Raw genomic sequence first — 24443 nt, 5'->3', positions numbered from 1 at the left:
GGAGAAGGGTTACTAGTGCCACTGTACTCATGTTGGTTCATATTCATTTTTGGAATACTGTATTCAGTTGGTCAGGGTACATTTTAGGAAAGAAGTTACATAGGTCAGCTGAATTCAAAAGAGAGTGACTGGGATAGGGAGGGCAATGGGGACCATGCCACAGAGGGACAGTTGAAGGAGCTGGTTTTTCAGGCTCCAATCAAGTAGATTTAGGTGACATGGTAGGTGCTGGTAAATGTTTGAAGACTAGTCAGGTGAAGGAGAAATTAAATTTATTCTTCTTTGTTCTCAGGGGAAAAGCAAGAAGCATTGGATGGATAGAGACAAGAATAGATTTTGACTCCAGATTAGAAAAAAAAATCCTAAAAATTCACATTACTTTATAGTAGAATGTGTTTCTTGGAAGATAGTTGGTTTCCCCTTCACTGAAGTTCTTTTAAGTTAAGCTTGGTTTAAGTCAACCCCCTGGTTGGGGTATCATAGGATGGATTCTTTTTCAGGTGCTGGTTGATTAAGATGACCTCTGATATGCCACCTAACTCTTCAGTTTGGGTGGTTTTAATTAATCGATGATGGTGTAAATATTCTGACAATCAGGTTATACTGATCATGTTGTTTTGTTTGTTGGTCCAGACCTGAGTTTTCATTGTTGTGGGGAATCCCAGTGTGGAAACTCCTTCCATTCATGCAGATTGGCAATTTCTCTTTTGTTTATGGACTTAGAGAGTTTCATGGAAGTACAGAGGGCATTAAATGATTTGCCCAGCTTTACACAGTTAGCATGTGTCAGAGAGTATTTAAATCCAGGCCCCCCTTAAGGATAGTGCCCTCGTTCTGTGATTATCTCCAATTTATATTTTAAGTATCTTGTTTGTAAATATTGTAAATATATAGATATAGATTTATTTGTGTTGTCTCCTCCATTAGACTGGGAACTCCTTGACAATAGGGGCTCAATGATTTTACTTTCTTTGTGTCCCTCTCATTTTGCTCAGTGCCTGGCACAGAGTAGGCTTGTTGATATAACAAACAAATAAACAAATAAATAAATACTGATGATAACAACAACAATAATAAATGCCCATTGACTTGACTCCTTATTCTAAGGAAGCCCCCTATTAAATTATTCTATGCTGCTTTATAATTAGTGTGAAAAAAAAAAAAACCTTTATTTGACAATTCTGCTCATCAAAGAACAATGAATGAAAACAAATCTGAGGCTGCAAAATTCGAATCATTTCATTTGGAATAAAATGTAAAATGTGAACAAATAATAAAAGTAAAGCCAATAATTTGAAGAAATTCCTCAGGCTTTAATAAAATTAATTGTTATTAGGAACAAGGAAGTTTATTTTTTTTGTTCATTTCCATTCTGCCTGTTGGTTTAATAACAGAGTAAAATCCTATTTCATTCATGCTCATACTATATAGTATTACAAACTGAGTAGCATTGGGAAAGTCATTTAACCTCTCTGTGCCTCAGTTTCCTTGTCTGGAAAATGAGAGACTTTAACTCCATAGCCCTGAAGGGCCCCTCCAATTCTCAATCTATGAATCTATGAAAAATTTTCAACCTCAGAGGATGAAAGGCACTTTCAGCTATATCTGATTCAACTGCTTGATTTTAAGTAGATAACTGAACCCTGAAATGGAAAATGACTTGTTCAAAGTCACATGAACTGCTGGTAAGAGAGCCAGGCATGACTCAGCCCAGGATTCTATCTGCCCACCCTTTGGTACTGTTAACTGAACATTTGTACAATCATTCTTGCTAGCTGACAGGTTTTATATCTGGAAGAAGTAGGTTCCAATCTCTTCTCTCCCACTTATAATAATTGTGACTTCGGGCAAGTCACTTAATTAACCTATGTATGTCTCACATGAGTGGGTTAGATTAGAAGATAATGATAGGGGGCATTTAGGTGGCACAGTGGATAAAACACCAACCTTGGATTCAGGAGTACCTGAGTTCAAATCTAGCCTCAGACAGTTGACACTTAACTAGCTGTGTGACCCTGGGCAAGTCACTTAATCCCCATTGCCCCTCCCCCCCCAAAAAAGATAATGATAATAATAATAATAACAGCTAACATTTATATTGTGCTTACTAGAGACTCTCCAATTATTATTTCATTTGCTCCTCAAATGCTCAACCTGCCATGTTAAGATACACATAGTCTTGCTTTTGCAATGATGTTGCATCTACCAAGTTCTCTGTCTTTCTGCTGACCTCTAGTTTCAAATCCACTACTGTCTATTGGACAGCGCACACTGGAAGTCCTATAGACATCTTAAACTCAATATATTGAAAACTGAAATCATTATAATCATTATCTTTCTGCCTTCTTCCTAATTTCCATTTTATTGTTGATTGAACCATTATCCTCCTAGTCTAGCAATCTAGGTGTCATCCTTAACAACCCAATCTCTCTCACTCTCTCCCCCATATATAATTTGTTTTCCAATTCTGTCCATTTTACTTTTATAACATTTCTCACATATTTTCACATCTTTTCTCTGAAACTTCTACCTTGCTGGTATAGACCCTCATTACCTCAGGCCTGGACTATTTCAGTAACCTACTGGTTGGCTTCCCTCCCAGTCTTTCCCCATTCTAGTTCATCCTCTGCTCAGCTATCAAAGTTAAGTTCCAAAAGTACAAGTGTGATCATGTTACCCCCTTGATACAGTAAAATACAGGAGTTTCCCAACAGCTCTAGGTTCAAATATAAAATCCTCTGTGTTCGAAGCCCTTCATAATCTGTGCTCCACCACTCCCCTGACGTTTGTCTTCTTACATTTTCCACCCCACACCCTCTCCTATGTTCTCTTAGATCCAGTAACACTGGCTTCCTTATTGTTCCTCCTTCAAGATACCCAATCTCCCTACTCCAAGCATTTTCTTTTCTTTCTTTCGTTTTTCTTTTTCTTTCTTTCTTTCTTTCTTTCTTTCTTTCTTTCTTTCTTTTTTTTTTTGTGAGGCAACTGGGGTTAAGTGACTTGCCCAGGGTCACACAGCTAGTAAGTGTTAAGTGTCTGAGGCCGGATTTGAACTCAGGTCCTCCTGAATCCAGGGCCGGTGCTCTATCCACTGCACCACCTAGCTGGCCCTACTCCAAGCATTTTCACCAACCAATCCAATGCTGGGAATCCTCTCCTTTCTCATTGCTGCTGCCTGGCTTCTTTCAAATTGCAGTTAAAATCCCACTTTCTACAGAAAGCCTTGCCCATTCACCCTTCATTCTGGTGCCTAAATCTTCCATTTATCTGGTTTATATCTTTTTTTGTGCAAAGATATTTGAACATTATCTCTCCTATTAGTAGTCTATGAACTCCCTGAGAGTGGGGACTGTCTCTTGTTTTTATATCCCCAACCCTTAGCATACCATGCCAAGGATGCCAAGGATGCCAAGCATGTGCTTGGCACAAAGTGGGCATTTAATAAATGTTTATTGACTGATTCAGTCTGTCTTTCCAAATAATGATGGTGATGGTACTAGACTAAAATGAGAAGACATTTTCATGCTATTTTAAAGGTGATAAAGTAAAGTAATTTAATGATAATTAACAGTTAGTAGAGTCAAAGACAGATTTGTAAACCAGGTCTCTTGACTTCAATTCCAATGTGGTTTCCATTACAGCTTATTCACAGGTGTTATTTATAAGTTAAACCCCTAGAACAGAGAGGAACATTCCAAAAAATAATAAATGCATTATTTTTCTTTGGGCGTTTTCATGAGCTTTAAAGCAAGATGAGCTATTAACTGTCTAGCAGTCATAGACTTTTAGAAGCAGCTATCAAACATTGTAGTGTCAGTCTTTAAAAATTGAGGATCCAAAGAGTTTCTATTTGTTATATCTATTAATATTTACTATATTAGACATTAATAATGATAAAATGTTCACACATGTATTTATTAATTCATTTAGAATAATAATAATCCCATTCCATATTAATATAAATAATACTTTGTTTAAAAATCATGTTTTCCAAAATTAAAAAACATACATAGTGAGGGGGCAACTAGGTGGCTCAGTGGATAAAGCACCAGCCCTGGATTCAGGAGGACCTGAGTTCAAATCTGCCCTCAGACACTTAACACTTCCTAGCTGTGTGACCCTGGGCAAGTCACTTAACCCTCATTGCCCCAGAAAAAAATAATAGTGAGATTTTGTTTTACATATTTTTGCAAATCTCTTTAATATCTGGCTTAATAAAAGACAGATTCCCTTTTCTGTTACTGCATTAAATTTGTTGTGATGTGTTGTTTTGGTTGATATATGCATATATATGTGTGTACATATACATACATACATACTGTTGTAATGATTGGAATGATGCCACCTACTGGAGACTTGCTGTGGGAAAGCTCCGCCATGAGGAAAATGCCTCAGAGGCATTGTGGCATTTCCTTGGCGTCAGGAAATGACATTTGCTCATGGGTGCTGTCTATCAAGGCTACCAGCCAATCAACTTGAGGAGCCTCCTATTTTCTGGGAGGAGAAAGGAAGGAGGAAAGAGAGCCTGCGCGGAGAGCTCTCTCTCTTTTTGGGTTCCTGACTTGATGGTGGTGGTGGTGGCAGAGGACTTCACAGGAAATTTGAGGAAAGATAGGAATGCTAGGCTGTTGGAATTCTGTTCTCAATCTTTTTCTTTCTATTTTCCAATAAACCCTTAAAAACCTAAACTCATTTTATCAGTGATTTTAGTCAGTTTCCCCAAAAACTGGGGGAACAGATTAGAATCCACATTTAGAATCTTAAATTACACACTGTAAGGGGCTAAAATTCTAGCTATACTATGTAAAATTTAATGAGTGGTCACCAATAAATTATAAGATTTAGCAAGAGTTTAGACTTAAGCATTTATTAAGGAGAATAAGATTTTCATGAAGACATAGAGAAAAAGGCCTAGATTCATGTATCAAATGGAGAGGCATTTTCACTCCACTCTCCATGAGAGTCCAGACAAAAGAGAGAGAGCCACACCTCCTTCATCCCACAACTCTCCTGTGAAACTGGCCATATCCCATCCACATGCACACACATCTCCAAGCTAATTGGCTGGTAGCCTTGATAGACAGCACCCGCAAGCAAACATCACTTCCTGACACCAAGGAGCTGACCACATGGCTTGCCCTCAGACGCCTTCTCCTCATGGCAGAGCTTTCCTACAGTAGCTCTCCAGCAGGGGGCATCATTCCAATAGTTACAGTCCCCCCTTTATTTCTTTTTTTGTTTTGTTTTGGTTTTTTGGGTTTTTTTGCGGGGCAATGGGGGTCAAGCGACTTGCCCAGGGTCACACAGCCAGTAAGTGTTAAGTGTCTGAGGCTGGATTTGAACTCAGGTACTCCTGAATCCAGGGCCAGCACTTTAACCACTGCGCCATCTAGCTGGCCCCCCCTTTATTTCTTTGAGGGACACTGTAGTGTTTCCTTGACGAAACAGTAAAAAACAACAAAATATAATACCCTATGCTAACAAACAATATGTTAACAATATAGAAAAGGGAGAAAGGGAAAAGTTTGTCTAGAAGGGCAGTCCCTCCTGAACTGGTGCTTTGACACTGCCTGCAGAGGGAGGGCCTCTGCAGAGAATACATGTTATAAATGGTGTACATAACAACAGAAGGGAAAACCAAACAACAAAACAAAATGATTCATTTAAAGTCTTTGAAAGTCTTTTCTCAGATGATTCTTGGTATGTACTCTGGGTGTAGTCATGGAATGGAAGTCTTTTCAGGGGTTGATATGTAGATGCTGGTAATCAGACAGGAAAATTTCCTACAAAATTGAGCTTAACACAACTTTAAAATAGCTTTGTTAATAATCAAATCAAACAATGAGAGTTCTCAAAAACATGTCTATGGGAATTCAGAAGCTTAGTTGTTACACATAAAACATAGGATAAAACAAAAATTGAAACATTCTCTAAAACTTAATATTACTACAGTCCCCTAAAACTTAATATTACTACAATACATATATACATGGAGATAGATCACTATGGAAAGCTGTCCCTCCAGACAGAGTGAGAACACCTGATCTTTTGAATGTTTATAAAACAAAGGGGAGGGAAAGGCAAGATAATTGGGAGGGGAGGAGATCTTTTTGAATAATGGGACATTAGTAGGATATGCAGCATCCATCCATATCCTGCATATCATCTTGCAGACTTTAATATTGCTTATTGGTATACCAGGGTACACACCTATTCCTGGTGGGAGACAGAGCTGCCCTTCCCTCAGTTCCTTGGGGGTTGGGGTCCCTCAAACCAAACAGTTCCAGTTCTAATTCGGTGCAAACAGGGCTAGCCTTTGCATCATCTTATGATAAATGAACAGAATGATCTAAAATAATTAGCACTCCTAGGTCTTCAAGAGGCACCCTAGGGCAAGTTCATCCACAAAATCAAAAAGCTTATACTACTGTAAGTCATTCCCCAATCCAGTCTCTTGCTTAGATAATTGATAACCCTAGAGGAGTGCAGCTTCCCCTTAATAGTTATATGGATTAAAATGGCTCTGCTCAACCAAAAAGCCAGATGTCTTTTTCATATGAAATTCCCAGTGTGACTCAGGGGCCTTTCAGAAGTTGAATGCAAATGGCAATAGATGAATTTTTCTAAAAGATTTTGTGATTAAAAAGAAAAAAAAAAAAAGGAAGCATAGAAATAGTCCCTTGCTATCGTCCCTATCTTGCTTATTAGGAACAGGTGAATTGGTCCTCTTTAGACAGGTTCCCCCTGGTACAATAAGTATTTAATCCCATAAAGCCCAATCTGAGTAGATAGAGTCTTAGAAGGGCAAAGCTCTTACTAGGAGTTACAAGGCTACAAGGAGTAAAATTGCCAGTGTCTGATGGCAGTAGGGGTCCAGGTACAGAGAGCCAGCTACAGATGGAATAGCCTGCCTGATTTTCAGATCTCAGGATGAAGATGAGAAAATTGTGGATTTTTTGTGCTACAACTGGAGTCAATTGGCAGAATCAGAATCAATAAACCCTGGAGCTTCCTTCAAGAATCAGCTCAAATTCCACCTACAAGGAGCTTTTCCCAGTCCCTCCCTCCTACTAGTGTCTTTCTGATGAGATTATCTATTTATACTATATTTGTGTTTATATATGTTTATATGTATGGGTGTGTATTTGTGTGTATATGTGTATGTGCATGTAGAAAATATACACATATTCTACATATATAATATGCATTATGTATATATTTAATAAACATTTAGAGATACAGAGTTTGAAAGAGACAGAGAGAGAGGGAGAGAGAGGAGGTGGGAGAGAAGAAAGGAGAGAGGGAGAGGGGGAAAGAGAGAGGAAGGGAGAGAGAGAGGGAGGAAGAAATGGGAGAGAGCAGGGAGGAGGAAGAAAGGCAGAAAGGGAGGGAGGGAAAGAGAGAGAGAGAGAGAGAGAGAGAGAGAGAGAGAGAGAGAGAGAGAGAGAGAGAGAGAGAATGTATATGGTTGTTGACATGCTTTCTCCTTTATCAAAATAGGAGTTCCTTGAGGGTCCATACTGATTTTTAACATTTATTTGTTTTTGTTTTTTGTATCCTCAAGGCTGGACACAGTGCCTGACTTATAAGAAGCACTTAATAAATGCTTGTTGACTGATGGGACAAAAATTAATAGAACTTTAAGAGTCAGAGAGAATATCAAAGGCCAAACCACACCCAAGGCAAAACTGGGGCTACCACATACCCAGCAGGTGTTCATTTGACATGTGCTTGAAGCCCTTCAGTGAGGGACAACCAATTTCTTCCCAAGGCAACCCACTCTGCTTTTGAACAGCTCTCATTGTTAAAGAGAAAATGTGAAGGAAACCACATTAGCACTTTTCTTAAAGCAAATAAGAAAATTGGTTACAGGATTTGGAGATATTTAGCCTGGAAAGGAGAAGATTCCACCACCCCCTCCCCCACTAGGGTGAGGTGGAGGGGATCATGATAGTTATTTTCCAATCAGTGAAGGGTTTCCTTATGAAAAAAAGGTTAGGCTAATTCTGCTTGGTCTTAGAGGAGAAACCTGGTAGCAATGGATGGAAGTGTTAAAAAGGCAGATTTAAATTCCCTGTAGATAAAAAAAAAAATTCCTAGGGTACATGGCAAACACCTTGCCCCCATAAGATATTATTAGCATGAGAAACTATATGAACCTATATCAAATCCAAACTGTAGCTCAGGAGCCCCTATCAATATATTTATATGTAGTAGTCAGTCAGAGGACACAATTAGTTCATAGTAAAAACAACCCCAAAAAATTAATGAAATAGCAAGGTACAAAAACACCAATAAAATGCTTCATCTATAAACCTTAGGCATACTTTCCTACAGATACACACATCATCAGTAGGAGGAGGGAGCTTGCCTAGGAAACACACATAGAGAGACATGGCTGTCTATGTACAATATCAATTAGAGTTTTCCAAAAAATGGAATAAGCTGTGCCTCACTATAGATCTTAAAGGGATGCCTGGAGAATAATTTGTTGGTGATATAAAGAGAATTCCTATACAGACACAAGTTGGGTTATAGGTGACCAAGGAGGTTTGCTGTAGCCTTTAGACTCAACTTCTGGAGAAAATCCTCCACAATAATATACATGATTGAAATCTGCTCCATTCCATCTTTCATCCATTCTTTTTTTTTTTTTTTCCTTGTGGGGCAATGAAGGTTAAGTGATTTGCCCAAGGTCACACAGCTAGTTACTGTCAAGTGTCTGAGGCCAGATTTGAACTCAGGTCCTCCTGAATCCAGGGCCAGTGCTTTATCCACTGTGCCACCTAGCTTCCCCCATCCATTCTTTAACATCAAACTCAAATCTCACCTCTTGCATGAAGCTTTCCATCATCCTCCCAGTTTGATATGATCTCTCTCTCATGAGATCTTTCTCCTAGTACTTAATTTCCAACATTTCTATGCATCCATCATGTTCTCTTTTGTTATATGGTGATTGTGTCTGCATCTTCTCTCCTTGTACCATAAGTTCAATAGAGAAAGTGATTGTATCCTATTAGTCATCTTTGCATCTCCTCCCAGCACTCAAATGGTGGTCTATATACAGTATAAATTTAATTAAAAGGTTTTGGGTTTGGTTTTGGTTTTGTTTGTTCAGAGAAGGAGGAGGAGGGAGTTTAATTTCAATCGATCAACAATTATTTATCATGTCTACTCTGTGTCAAACACTGTGCATGGCACTTGAGAGAAAGTCAATTTAGCTGCATCACAAAGTATAAGAGGAGAAGTAATGACCAATGAATGAGAGCAGAAAGATAGGTTGGGTTCAGGTTTTGAAAGGTTTTAAAAGCCAAACAGAGGAGTCTCTATTTTATTGCAGAGCCAATAGGAAGTCATATGGAAGCCATTCAATTTTTGGAAATTTTGAATTGACAGGAAATGTAGAACACATGTATTTCTCCACATGTGTTCCCTGAAGTGGATTGAGTGGGGAGAGGCCCATGGTCAGATCTTTGCTTCAGGAAAATGACTTTCCCAGTGGGGGGTGGGTTAGACTTGACACAGAGAGACCAATGAGAAAGCTGTTGTAATAATTTAGGCCAGTGGGGATGAGGACCTGAAGTATGACAGAAGCTGTGTGAGAGGAAAAAAAAAAGGGGGTCAGATGGGAGGAACACTGTCTAGTATTTGGCAACTGACTTAACCCGTGGGGTGAGGTTAATGAAGAGTCAAGGAAAATGCCAAGGTTACAAACCTGGGAGACCGGAAGAATGGCAAAGACTTTGGTGGAAGTAGATCTCTTTGGAGGGAGGGGAGAACTTTGGGGAAAAGAAACACATCTGTTTTGGACATGTTAAGTTTGTGATATATTGAAACTATTTAGTTTGAAATATTGAATGGGCAAAAAGTGATGTAGGAGGGGCAGCTAGGTGGCACAGTGGATAGAGCACCGGCCCTGGATTCAGGAGGACCTGAGTGCAAATCCAGCCTCAGACACTTGACACTTACTAGCTGTGTGACCCTGGGAAAGTCACTTAATCCCAACTGCCTCACGAAAAAAAAAAAAGTGATGTAGGACTAAAGCTAAGAGATCAGACTGGGGCTGGATAAAGACTTAGGAGAATCATCTGCAAAGATATAGTTTAAAAAGGTGAAAGCTGATGAGCTTAGAGAAAGTAGAGAGGGGTCAGGACAGAATTTCTGGATGATTTAACATAATTAAGAAGTATTCATTAAATACATACTACAAGTAAGGTACTATGCTAGGTGCTAGTAATACATTAGCTAAAATGAAATAGTTATCCCTTCCACATCGCGAGACTTTCCCCACTGTGGTTTTGATGGGGTCAGCACAAAAAATTAAATGGGAATTTTGGAGGAGTTTTCCTGAAGCTTCAGAAGACATGAAAAAGCCAACAGACAACCTAGAAAAAAAGTTTAGAAACTCAGATATGCGTAAAATATATGTGTAATATTATATAATATCAACATATTTTATTTTTAATACATTATAATTCAGACTTCTCTGGTGAGAAGGGAGAGTCAAAAATATTTTACATGGATTTTCCAGATCTCAGGGATCTGGACCTCTAACCCCTGCAATGTCGAAGGGATAAATGTAGACCCTTATATCAAGGAGCTTACAATGGACAGTAGACTGTAAGCTTCCAGAGGACAGGATGTATTTCGTTTTGGTGGTAGTATGGAATCTACAAGGGGATGGATTTCTCCATATCACATGAGAAGTTCAGTCTGGGATCAGGCCTGGTTGCCTTGGTCATTTCCAGCATTCTTTGACCTTACTAAAACCCTGTTTCCCCTAAGCAACATTTCCTTCCACCATGTCAGAAGTATAGCTTCTTGTCCTTTGGCAATGGCATTTTTCATATTCCCAAGAGATTTAAAAGCATGCTGCTTTGAGCCAAAATGGGAAGGCTCATTAAGAGACTGCATTAGAGCTAGTAAGTCATACTTTGCATCCATACTGTGCCACAAATATAATTAGGAGATATTGAACTTTCATTAGTTAGGGATGCCAGGCACCCTTTAATTGTCATTATTTAAAATTTTTGCTGACTGTAATAGCCTCACAAGATAGACATCTCATTTCTATGACAGCCCCAGGGGACATCAGTGATGTAATTTTATTTCTCTCTACTTGAATCTGGCCCAGGATATTATTCAACATTCAACCTGTCCCTGACTTTTATTACTAACTTCAGTCAAATATGCAGCAATCCAGCTTTCCTGGTTTAAAATACATTTGTATGAATTCAAAGTTTGATGAAGAGCTGATACAATTATCCAGACAGCTCACTTTTTAAAAGATGGACAACAATAAAAAAATCCCCCCCCCATTACTTTAATAAAACTGCTTGGGGAAGGGTTGTCATATTGGGATAATCTTTAATTTAAAAAAATTTCCATCCTATTTATTCATTTATTAAAAATTAGTATCTATTAAATCGATTTATTTTTGTTCAATCTAAAATTTTCCTACATCAGACAACATAAATATAGCTGTATAATAATTATTTAAAATTTTGTGGCAAGTATACTAATATGTGATTTTAAAAATTATACGGTTTTCCTGTTTGTTAGATGGGCATAAGAGTTGATTTCTGCTCCTTCCATTTGACCATAGGGAATAAAACTTAGCTTAATGGGTGAATATTTCAAGGAGGTAGATTTAGATTCAATATGATGAAGAGTTTTCTAACACTATAGATTTATCCAAAAATGAAATGAAACGTGCAGTAGTGAGCTTCTTGTCATTAGAAGGGTTGAAACAGAGGACGTATGACAAGTTATCAGGTTATTGTTGTTGTTCACTTTTAGTTCTTTCTTTCCATTCCTTTTTTTTGGGGGGGGAGGGGCAGGGCAATGAGGGTTAAGTGACTTGCCCAGGGTCACACAGCTAGTAAGTGTCAGGTGTCTGAGCCCATATTTGAACTCAGGTCCTCCTGAATCCAGGGCCAATGCTTTATCCACTGCGCCCCCTAGCTGCCCCTGGTGATACTGAGTTTCACATAGCATTATAAAATTTACAGCTGGAGTGGACTTCAGAAGCCACCTGGTCTAATTCCCTTATTTTAGAGATAAGGAAACTGAAGCCTAGCAAAACTAAGTGACTTGCCTGAGGTCTCAAGCTGATAAAGTCCAGACCCAGGTCCTCTAATTCCAGTCAGCACTTTTCCTCACCTTATGTAGGAGGAGAGAGGTTAAGTGGCTTGCCCAGGGTCAACAGCTTATAAAGAGTTAGAAAAAGAGCAGCTAGGTAGCGCAGTAGATAAAGCATTGACCTTGGATTCAGGAGGACCTGAGTTCAAATCTAACCTCAGACACTTGACACTTACTAGCTGTGTGACCCTGGGCAAGTCAATTAACCCTCATTGTCTCACAAAAATACTCTTTGTACTCTACCTTGCCCTACCCCTCCACCTGCTTGCATCACCCTGGGCAACTTAAAAGTATTTTTAGTAGTCCTTTTGCCTTTACTGGTTTCTGAATATGCTAAGTAAATAAGCAATTTAGGAGAGGAATAATAAAATCAGATAAGAAATGCTTATTTAATCTCATCTCCTGAAGATGCACCCTGAGATCTGATCTCCCTTCTCTCTGCCCCTTCACATGCATGTCACCTACCCTTATAGCTCAAAAGGAGAACTAAATCAAATACAGAACTGGCATTTGCATGCTTAAGATTCAGCAGTTTCAAGGACTTTCCCCTTACAAAGCAAACTCTCTGACTTGATGCCAGGGAGGAGAGTGAGGAGATCCAGTGGCATCTTCATTGAAGAGTTGACAGCCACTCGTTCCCTCCAGCCTTTCTCCAAAATTGGCTCGCTGCCCTTCTGGGCTCTTCCCTCTACGAATTTGCATCCAGATGAAAATATGTTCATGCAGTGCAGACTCAAAGAGGATGATGACTTGCGAGGGAGAACTTTTGCATTGGGAATTGTGGGCCTTTGCTTCCCTTCAACTGGTTGTATAAGAAAAAAAGATGAGCAAATCTGCTTCTCAGATAAGACCCAGGAGGTGAGTTATGTTTTTATGTTGCTGTTGTTGAGTGGTGGGCTCTGGAGAGTCCTCCCTCTCCTCCTCCCACTGAAGGATTCCTCTTAGCTCTTGAACTATATGTACAGAATGTCTTCATCCCTAGGAAAGCCTGTCCTTTGAAGGGAAATGTTGACATCTTTCTATTTCCTTGGCTCTTTTTATATCTCCATCCTGGAGTCCCAAGGAAAATCACTTAAAATTTAGGTTTGACTCATGACTTTGGTTTCCCCAAAAGGAGTCAGTAGATAGCTACCTAAGGTACAATGTAAAAGACATATAGGCAAATTATTTATTTCCTCAATACAAAAAGAGAGAGAGAGAGAGAGAGAGAGAGAGAGAGAGAGAGAGAGAGAGAGAGAGAGAGAAAGGAAGGAAGGAAGGAAGGAAGGAAGGAAGGAAGGAAGGAAGGAAGGAAGGAAGGAAGGAAGGAAGGAAGGAAGCAAGGAAAGAAGCAAGGAAGCAAGGAAGGAAGGAAGGAAGGGAAACAAAGAGATAAGCTTATGCACAAAAGACTCACAAGTACACACGGACAATCAAAAGTAACTTAGAACTACTGATATACTTTCCCAACAGGGTGACATCAAGGTTGGATTCAGAAACATTTTACTACACTTAGCCCTGATACCTTTATTAAATCCTCCATTGTTAAGTAGGCATGAGCAAGGTCTAGACATCTCCCTAGGTATAAGAGAAGTCTATGAAGATTGGCTGAGGGACTTGCTAATGTCCTCTGTGACCTTTTGAAAAGCACCCAGCTAGTTGGAATCAGAGATTATAGGTGAGTAATTAGCCAGGAGAGAAAATGTCAGGCAACCCCCCAGGAAGTATCACCTGTGAGGAAGGGGAATAAGAGGGGGGAGTCCTCTGGCATTGGTATTGGCTTCTCTACCCCCTTCTTGGCCAGGATTGCCTTTCAAGTTTTTAAGGGTCGGAAGGCTTGGGGGGCTTTACATCTTGCTATGGGCATTCCAGAAGCATCCCAGGAACAGCTGAGAGCAATGTATGCAATGGCGGCCAAGGATTGATGGAAGGAGATGAGAAAAGAAGGTGCTACAAAGAACCCAGCAGAAATGTTACACCATTCATAAACAGAATATATTAAGGACTTCAGCAAAAGGAATTGTCTAGGGGCAGCTAGGTGGCACAGTGGATAAAGCACCAGCCCTGGATTCAGGAGGACCTGAGTTCAAAGCCAGCCTCAGACACTTGATACTTACTAGCTGTGTGACCCTGGGCAAGTCACTTAACCCTCATTGCCCTGCCAAAAAAAAAAAAAAGTAGATGGAGAGAGTGGGTGGCTCTCCCTGCCTCAGTGACCAATTCTCTCTAAAGTAGCTAGCTCTGTTGCTTCCTTAATTAAGACCAAGAAAACACCGAGGGCGAATTGTGTCATCCATAAGAGCCAAGGCTTTTACAGTTGGAAAGAACACACAGCCCACCAGAAAGAACCAGGAGAAATACATCATCAGAAGGGCCGCAACTCCAAACATTATGTACAGGGCATACTCTAGCAATAGCCAATAAGGGGCTGGGAGTTGTCTGATTGTATCCATAATATTACAAACTTAAACTACAACAGCCGTGACCTTTTCAAATCACAAAGAATGGAAAGAGTGTTGCATGATAAATTACAAACCTTTGCTATGCACAATTTGTTTTGCACAAAGAATATTTATCACATTTAATAGTATAGGAACATGCTTTCTTGCTTACCTATGACTTTTTTTTATTCTGTCTGCTCTTGTGTGTGTGTGTGTGTGTGTGTGTGTGTGTATGTGTGTATTTATGTGTGTGAAGTCCACTAATAACAGGGGTGTGATGGTAAATGTCTACCAACCAGCTCTTGGGGAGTGTGGGATGAAATATATTTATTCACATATATACATATCCAAAACACACTTTTGAGTTTGATCCACATTATTAATATTTCTCCATCGCTTTCTTAAGTCTAGAAAATCAGCAAAACAATATATATATATTGGAAAGCTTATATAAACAAAAGTTGAGAACTATCTTTACATGTAACGGGAAAAAAATAAAATACTTTATTAATAAATATATGTATATATATGTATATATATATTTGCATTATTCCTGATTTCTGAGGTGTAAATGCTCATGTTGAATTTTTTTCAGAGAAATGCAATAATTTGTTTTTATTAACTTTGAACTCAGCTGCATCACTTTAAAATGGGTTCACATTGAAAACTCAACACTTGTCTCTTTTTTTTTTAATATGGAATGCTTCTCGAATTTGCGTGTCATCCTTGTGCAGGGGCCATACTAATCTTCTCTCTATAGTTCCAATTTTAGTACATGTCCTGCGGAAACGAGCACAATTATCTCTTTAACAAATATGAGTTGGTTCGAATAAATTGTTTGTTAATTTTTTGGTAAGGCAATTGGGGTTAAGTGACTTGCCCAGGGTCACACAGCTAGTAAGTGTCAAGGGTCTGAGGCCAGATTTGAACTCAGGTCCTCCTGAATCCAGGGCCAGTGCTCTATCCACTTTGCTACCTAGCTGCCCCTATTTGAATATATTGATTGATTTTCTCCCCTCCTCCTCCTCCTCCTCCTTCTGTCACAGTCTACAAGTCCCAACTGGAAAAAACAAAAACAAAAACAATTCTCCAATGTAACAAATAAGTACAGTCAAGCAAACATATTGGCTTTGTCTGGAAATATATGTCTCATTCTGTTCATCTCATATGTTACTTTTCTGCCAAGAGGTGGGCAGAAGAATGATTTATCATAAGTCTTTTGATAGTATTCATGTGTGTTCAGTTCAAATGTTTTAACTTTTTGATAATTGGGACATGAGAACTAAATTCCTGTGCTGCTTCATTCCTAAAGGCAAAGTGATTTGTCATTGCTTTGATCAGAGTTCTTAAGTCTTTCAAAAAGTTCTTTTCCTTTATCTTATTGTGGTCATTGCTTAAATTCCCCTCCTGATTCTGTTCCCTTCCTTCTGCATCAGCTCATCCAGGTCTTCAAAGCATTCTTTGAAACCGTGGCTTTGGTCCTTTCTTACCATAAGATGAAATTGCATTCCATTCATGTACCATAATTTGTTCAGCCTCAGGGACTGACTTTTCAAAAACATGGTGAATTTTGGGATGTGACTGAGAGCCATTTGTAAGTGAATCAGATGTATCCCATGCAGCCCATGTATTTGTTCATTCATTCAACAAATTTGTATTAAGCATCTACAACATGCCAGGTATTTTGGATACAGACACAGAACCTAAGAATTCCCAGTCCTCAAAAAGCTCACATTTTTTCTAGGAAGAAACACCATGTACACAAATAAGTAAAAAAAAATGTGAATATACACACATATAAAAACATATTTATATACTACTTATCTGTTTACAAATTTTAGCAGATGAGTGAAAATATATTTATTCTATATTATTATATAATATATTATATTATTATTTGACATATGTCATGTATTATCTGTTATATAGTCTATCTTATTTCATTATATTTACTATATGTTATATAGTATATATGTATTGTCTCTCTCTGTATATATATATACAGAGAGAGAGAGAGAAAAGTAGCTGGTGAAATGGGGGGAAGGTCTTTAAGGACAGTCAATAAATAAAGGTCTTCTGTAGGAGATGGCATCTAGTTCAAGTTTTGAAAGGAACTAGGATTTCCATGAGGCAGAAGTGAAATGGGAGAGCATTCTGGGCATGAGTAACTGCCTGTAGAAAGGCATGGAGGAAGAAATATCTTTTTGGGATAGAGATAAGAAGCTATTTTGTCTAGAAAGCAAAGTATATGAAGGAGAGAAATATGAAATCAGTCTGAGAAGACCGACTGGAAGAAGATTGAGAAGGGCTTTAAATGACAGAGCTAAAAGGCTTTTGTCACAGGGGAAATTGGTTGGTTGTTGGTGGGGGTCCTTAGGAATTCCTCTTTAAAGAATTATAACCTCTCGCACACAAATCCCTTTAGAATGAAATAATCTTTTATTTAAGTGCTAGAGAAAGGAGACCTCAAAAGGAGTCTCAAGGGGAGATAACACAGAAATGATTCTCTGAGCCACCTATTTCTTCGAATAGGAGAAAAGCCATAGCTTTTGTAGATGATGGATGGTGGAGGGACAGATGGGGTGATCATCTAACTATGGGAAATTTCCTTTGGGGGTGGGGGAAGCTGGAATGAGGGGAGGTAGTTCTGATTTCTAGAGTTATCTGTCCCCTTGGTGTCACTCAGGCAGCAGCCATGCCTAATAGGCTTATTTCTCTTGCTTCTCAAGGTCCTTTGGCCAGTTTAAACTTTAATCCTAACCCCATAACAACTTTGTTCATTTGTTTTAAAATTTTTGATGCAGTAGGGAGCCATTGACACTTCTAGAGTGAGGAAATTACATGGAGAGAATTTCACTTTATGAATACCAATTTTGGAAAGAGATAGATTAGAGGGTGAGGACATAAATGGCTGGGAAATGGATTAAGAACCTATTGCAGTAGTCTAAGCAGAGGTGATGAAACAATGAGATCTAAGCCCAAAGAATTTCAGTGAGCTGAAATATTGTCAATTGATCAATATCTGACTCTGTCTTTTTTTTTTTTTTTTTTTGGTGGGGCAATGAGGGTTAAGTGACTTGCCCAGGGTCACTCAGCTAGTAAGTGTCAAGTGTCTGAGGCTGGATTTGAACTCAGGTCCTCCTGAATCCAGGGCTGGTGCTTTATCCACTGTGCCACCTAGCTGCCCCATCCTCTGGCTTATTTTGATATGATTTAAAAAAAAATACCTACTATGAAGAAAAGTAAAATATTTAAGTTCTCTTGTACCCAAGCAAAACATGCATGTTATTTCAAACTGTGTATTGGTGAACATTCATTCAATTGATTTTTTTGTTTTTATTTTTATATCACCTAATTTCCAAATGTATTCCTCTTCTTTCTTCCTCAGAGAGCTATCCCTGTTATACACAGACTAGCTGTCCAGGATTGCTGAGACACACTCTCCAAGTAAAGGACTGATGAATACTGAGCTCACCTGGTTCAGACCTGGTTCAGTCTTGAGGAAAGTTGATGCAAAAGTTGGTCTTTTGTTGTATTCATTATCTCTCTTATCTCCAGTAGAACTCTACGGATATGTTCTTCAACAAATTTCAGTTTGGGATCACGTCTAAAGACTCCCCAAAAAAGATTAACAGGGTCCATTCTAGAAATGTACTCAAGTATACAATATAAATTAGGGATAGGACAGCTATTGGCTTCTTTTTCACACAAAAGAACTTCTTTAAAAACAAAGGATGGGGGGCAGCTAGATGGCACAGTGGATAGAGCACTGGCCCTGGAGTCAGGAGTACCTGAGTTCAAATCCGACTTCAGACACTTAACACTTACTAACTGTATGACCCTGGGCAAGTCACTTAACCCCAATTGCCTCACTTAAAAAACAACAACAACAACAAAACAACAACAAAGGATGAATAAGCATTTGTAATTGAGATTGGAAAAATGAAATATCTTAAATTTCCCAAGCTGGGTGTCCACTGTTTTGGGATTTGTAAAAAGTATATGCTACCTTGTATAGTTAATTCCATTCTTATATATCTTTGATAGGAGAACCAGTGGCTTATACATAGATGATCAATAAATATAGTTACTGATTTGTTGATTTGTGACAATTCAAACAAGTATTTTTTTTTCCTATGAACATTAGTGAATTCAAACCAAGAAAGTCAAACCCAAGCCAGGGGCTCTAAAGTTGTAAAGAAGCTAACAAACAGAATATGATCTCTTTAGAACAAGAACTGTTTGGTGTTTTTGTTTATTTTGTTTTGTCTTTATTAGTCCAGCACAGTACCTGACACTTTTTATTCACATCTTTTTTTTTTAATTACACATGTGCTTTAATCTATGTTGGGAGCTCCAAGGAAGGAACTTCTACCAAAGTTTAAACTTGGCTTCTCTGCAATTTATAATTTTAATTTTCCTTGCATATAATAGGCATTTAATGAATGGTTTTTGAATAGAGTTGAATAAATAGCCTGCTGTCACTTTGATCAGTGGAATACATAAATTCATTAAGAAGTCATTTTGAAGAGGAAAAAGAGGAAGGAAGAAAGAAGGAAAGAACAAAGGAAGGAAGGAAGGAAGGAAGGAAGGAAGGAAGGAAGGAAGGAAGGAAGGAAGGAAGGAAGGAAGGAAGGAAGGAAGGAAGGAAGGAAGGAAGGAAGGAAGGAAGGAAGGAAGGAAGGAAGGAAGGAAAGTTTTTAAAAAATTGCTACCTATTGTTATTTACTTATGGGGCTCTGTATTATTTACTTTCTTCAGAATATAAATCCCTTGAAGAAAAAGAAAATTTCATTATTTTTCTTTATGACCTTAGTAATTACTACAGTGTCTGACACATTATTGAGTCATTTTTCAGTTGTGTCTGACTCTCCATGACCTCCTTTGGGATTTTCTTGGCAAGAACACTAGGGTGGTTTGCCATTTCCTTCTCTGGCTCATTTTACAGATAAGGAAGCTGAGGCAAACAGGTTTTCTAAAGGAGATGGCATATAGATTGAGCCTTAAAGGAAGTTAAGGATTCTAAGAGATAAGGGATAGGTGAAACCAGGTTCTTGACATTGGGGACAAACTGTACAAAGACATGGAAGTGGGAGATGGAATAAGTTTGGGAAAGAGAAAATGGGCCAATTTGGTTGAAAAGTAGAATGTAGGGGGCAGCTAGGTGGTGCAGTGGATAAAGCACTGGTCCTGGATTCAGGAGTACCTGAGTTCAAATCTGGCCTCAGACACTTGACGCTTACTAGCTGTGTGACCTTGGGCAAGTCACTTAACCCCCATTGACCCACAAAAAAAAAAAAAAAGGAAAAGTAGAATGTGTAAAGTTGGCGAGGGGGAGAGTGTGCTTCATATTGTATAATTTTCCTGAAAAGATAGGCCAGAACCAGGCTGAGGAGCTTGCAATTTATCCTAAAGACAATAGGCAGTCAATGAAGTTTCTTAATTAAGGGGGTGGCATGTTAGGACTTGACTACAAATGTTCTGAAATACCTTGCTATGATATTGTTAAAAATAAATAAATAAAGATTTAAAACAAATGAAATCTCTTGAGGAAGGGGAGATGTAAAAATGAAGAATCGACAAGCAATAATCATGTTAATTTTGACTAACAAGCAGGAAGTGGGATGTGGTTTTTATGTGATTAGCCCATAAGCCACTTTGACTGTTGGTCAGGATAAATGCCATCAATTTCCCCCATGAGACAATATCCTGGAGCATCTTCAAGGGAGACTTTTTAATTCTGAGGTAAGCACTCATGATTCAGCCTACTGAATTCTGGGCTCTAAACCCAACTGGATTAGAGTCGGCTGCAATGGGCTTTGAAGATATTCTTGTATCCATGAGTAACTCCTGGAAGGGATTTGGGGGGGTCTGAAAAGCCTGGTAGATTTCTCTATCAAGGAATAATGTGACATAACTCGGTAAGAGTTTTAAGATCTCTGAGAGGCCAAGAATCTTTAAATACATGGACAAGCAATTGCACACTGAATATTGGACTCTTTGGGCAGTTTCCAAGGGCATCCAAACAGGAGGCATTATCAGAGAGAAAATAAGGTGAAAGAGAAGATATTCTAACAAAGAATTGGCAGAAATGCTGAGTTAAGTTTTGTTCCCTGAAAGACCTTCACTTTTCAGCAGATAGATTTTATTAAATAATTAATATATTTATCAGAAAAAAATGAGCTGCGTATCTGTCATAACAATATCAGCAAACAAAGGAGACAAAGATTGTTTCTGTTTCTCTGTGTTTCTGAGGGAATAAATATGGTTTAAAATTGCATTAAAGTCTGCTGCTCTCATGCTGTCTTTTGCTGTGGTAGCTGAAAGGACTATTCTAAACTGTAAATGAAGAAAGAAATAACATAAAAGAGAATATATATGCTCAGTCTCCATTAGAGAAAATATATGTATTATGTAAGTATGTATATATGTATGTATGTATATATACTGCAATTCTGCATGTTGTGAGACCTACTGAGAGGTAATGGGAGGTTTGGATTTTCAGATATGAAAAGAATACCTGAATGTTTAAATGAAAAAAATAAATAGAAAGCCACCATGTATATGCTTTCTATCTGGATGTCCATGTTTCTGGTGCCATAATGCAAATACAAAGGTTAATTAATTTTCTGGATTGAATGAATAAAATTCTCATTATTTAAAAAAAATGAAGACAATGAAGACAGAATCTAGCTATTTAAATCCTAAAAAGCTGTATGACATTTTTGTCTTCTGAGGTTTAACGAGGATAAAACTCTAACAAGCTAAATTTATTCTGCATTTTGGTAGGGGTGGGAAAAAAACAGTGCTATACTATTTTGTTTTGTTTTGTTTTGTTTTGTTAAAAAAGGTTCTTTAAAAAAAAACATTCTGGTTAATGATTCCAGCTTTTACGATTTGAAATTAACCTGGTAATTTTCCTGATCGCACTGTCTGAATGTCAAGACATGAGATGTGGGTATCAGTCAAAGGAACTGAGGTTGTGTAGCCTGAAAAAGTGAAGTCCTATCAGAGGTACGTCTCAAGTCTTTCCCCAGTCCAATCCATCTTCCATACGGCTGCCAAAGTAATTTCCTAAAGCACGAATCATGCCAACCTCCTACTCAAAAAACTATAGGGGTTTCCAATCATCTTTAGAACCATCTAATTCACAGTCTGGCTCCAACCTACCTTTGCAGGAAAATGATAGGATGCCCCACACTCTCTCCCACCCACTCCCAACCCCCATTTCACACCTTCTACTTTTTAGCCCAAGTGGCCAATTTTCTGTTTTTTAAACTTATTCCATCTCCCACTTCCAAGTCTTTGTGCAAATTGTGCCCAATGTCAGGACCCGACTCCCACCTCTCATTGCCTCTTAGATTCCCTAGCTTCTTTCAAAACTCAGCTCATGTTCAGTCTCCTTTAGGAAACCTCTATTGACTCCTTTAATTGCTAGAGGATGATCCTTCCTTCTCCCAAGATGACACACTCCTGTTGTAACCCCACCCCCAGAATTCCATCCCATTTATTTCGATTTAATTCGATTCATCAAAACTGAACAAAAGCAAAAGCTTTTACAATGGGATATTTATTTCAGATACAACAATAACAGAAGTACAAACATTTCCCCTGCACCTGAGAACCACCTTGATCCGAAGGAGGAGGAGACTTGGACTTAATGGATTTTATTCATAGAACCTGCTCCACTGAGTTCACTGCTAGATAAGGCCTTGCTGCTAGCCTGGGCCTGTCAGGTCTCTTCTCAGAGCTGGGTCCCAAAGGTCTCCTGCGTAGCCTGGCTGTCCTCAAACCCTCTCCAGGACTCTACCTGGACTCAACAAACTCCTCAATATCATAACAATACCCTTCTTGCTATTCCATAAACAAAACACTCCATGTCTTTTCACCAGCCGTGTCCTATGCCGAGAATACTAGTCCTGCTACCTTATCTCTGCCTGCTGGTTTTCCCGACTTCTTTTAAAGCTCTCTCAAATCTTGTGGTAGAGACATTCCTCTTCCCCTGCTCTTTCCCTCTGAGATTACCTCCAATTTAGCCAGTAAATATCTTGTGTGTACATAAGTTGTTTTTTGTTTTTTGCCTTTTGCATTCTAATACCCACATTAGAATATTAGCTCCTTGAGGTCAGAGACCAGGGTTTTTTATTGTTTTATTTGTATTGGCTTTTTTTGGTAGTGGTGGTGGGTTTTTTGTTTGTTTGTTTGTTTTGTTTTTGTGGGGTTTTGGTTTTTTGTTTGTTTGTTTGTTTTTTTGGTATTCCCAGTTATTAGCCCAGTTAGTTCCTGGCACGGAAAAAAGTGCTTAATAAATGTTTGTTGACTGACTGACTGATGTCTGGTGACTTATCATTCTGATTTTTGGAAACTTACAAGGTTGTAGCTGTCACCAATATTCTGTCACTAAAATTGGAAAGAATAAACACAATAAAGACAGAAGCAAGAGCAGAGCCATGTCCACAGGCCTCTCTTCCCACTGAAGGCTTTCCCTCCTCTTCAATGAAACATGGTCAGACAGGAATAAAAATCTTGGATCAAATATGAAATCTGTCATTTGGCACTTATAAGCCCTCCACTACTAGGCCACAGCCATCCTTTTGAGCTTTATTAACATTATTCTCTTCCATGCACACTTACAGTGCAGCCAAATGTAACGATTGGAATGACGCCACCTGCTGGAGACTTACTGTAGAAGAGTTCCGCCCATGAACCGAAGGTCTTTGAGGGCAAGACCAGGAGTCTTTTCTTTGGCGTCAGGAAGTGACCCAGGCTAGTGGGAGGAAGAAGGAAGAGACTGGCGCTCGGTTTGGCTCTTTCCTGAGGACGCTGGTGGAGAGGGGAGCTAGAAATGCGCTCTCCCTTTAATAGATAGATGAATGTAGGCCTTTCTCTCTCTTTACCAAATTCTTATTCTCCTTAATAAATGCTTAAAAGTCTAACTCTTGCTAAAGCTTATAATTTATTGGCGACCACTCATTAAATAGTTTAGACAGTTTAGCTAGAATTTTATCCCTTAACACAAACTAATTTTTTTCCTATTGTTCTGCATCTGTGACATTCCACCTCCCACCTTTCTCTTTGCACTATCTCCAAAGCCTGGAATGCACTTCCTCCTCACCTTCATCTCAGAGAATATTTCGTTTACTATTTAGGTCCAATGCAACCTATTACCCATAATATTCCCTAATTCCCCCAGCTCTGGGTGCCTTTCCCCCCCAAAATTACCTTTCATATATTTTGTATTGATTTTTAAATATACCTATCTATGTTCATGTTATGTCCTTTGGATAAGCTAGACACCCCTAGACAGGAGGTAGCATTTCAAATTTATCTTTGTATACCTCAGACCTAGCACAGTGCCCGGAATATAGTTGTCACTTAGTAAATGCTTATTGGTCATTTGATCAATTTTATTGATTGGTTGAGGGGGTTATTGCCTTTAGGTATTTGAAGGGTTATTATGTGAAGAAGGATTTATCTTGTTCTTTTGGCCCCAAAAAGGACAAAGAGAAGAATTTAATTTGGATGTACATGTACCCTTTATATAAGCTCTAGGCATCCTTACACTCACTCTGATGAGTTAAGTCCCACAGAGGAAGGATAGTTGATTCAGCTTCCTGCCCCATCCCATTTCATGGCTTCTAGGAGTACCTATGAGGAGTTGGGGGTATCTATCTAATGCTGATAAAGACTGAGCTCCAGTCCTCATTCTGATTGTGTTATCCCCCATAATGTTAGCCCCTTATAGTTAGAATCTTCCTTAAAATATTGATTGACCCAGTAAGTAGGGTCTCAATACCATTTAACCAATTAGCATCAATTAGTGTTCACAAAGGAATATTTACTTAGAATACATAACAACAACAGAAGAACAAAAACGTCTCA

At 38.7% G+C, this 24443-nt stretch overlaps 1 non-coding gene across 1 annotated transcript; it reads right to left on the bottom strand.

The window, feature by feature from the left end:
- Positions 1–15250: 15250 nt before the first annotated feature.
- On the bottom strand, positions 15251–15357 carry LOC122733061. Its single transcript, XR_006353670.1, has one exon. It is a non-coding gene; the product is annotated as a U6 spliceosomal RNA (small nuclear RNA).
- Positions 15358–24443: the final 9086 nt, after the last annotated feature.

Source organism: Dromiciops gliroides, chromosome 6 (assembly GCF_019393635.1).
Source record: "Dromiciops gliroides isolate mDroGli1 chromosome 6, mDroGli1.pri, whole genome shotgun sequence".
Lineage (NCBI taxonomy): Eukaryota > Metazoa > Chordata > Mammalia > Microbiotheria > Microbiotheriidae > Dromiciops > Dromiciops gliroides.
Note: the sequence above shows the minus strand (reverse complement) of the source record. Positions and strands in the feature narration are given on the sequence as shown.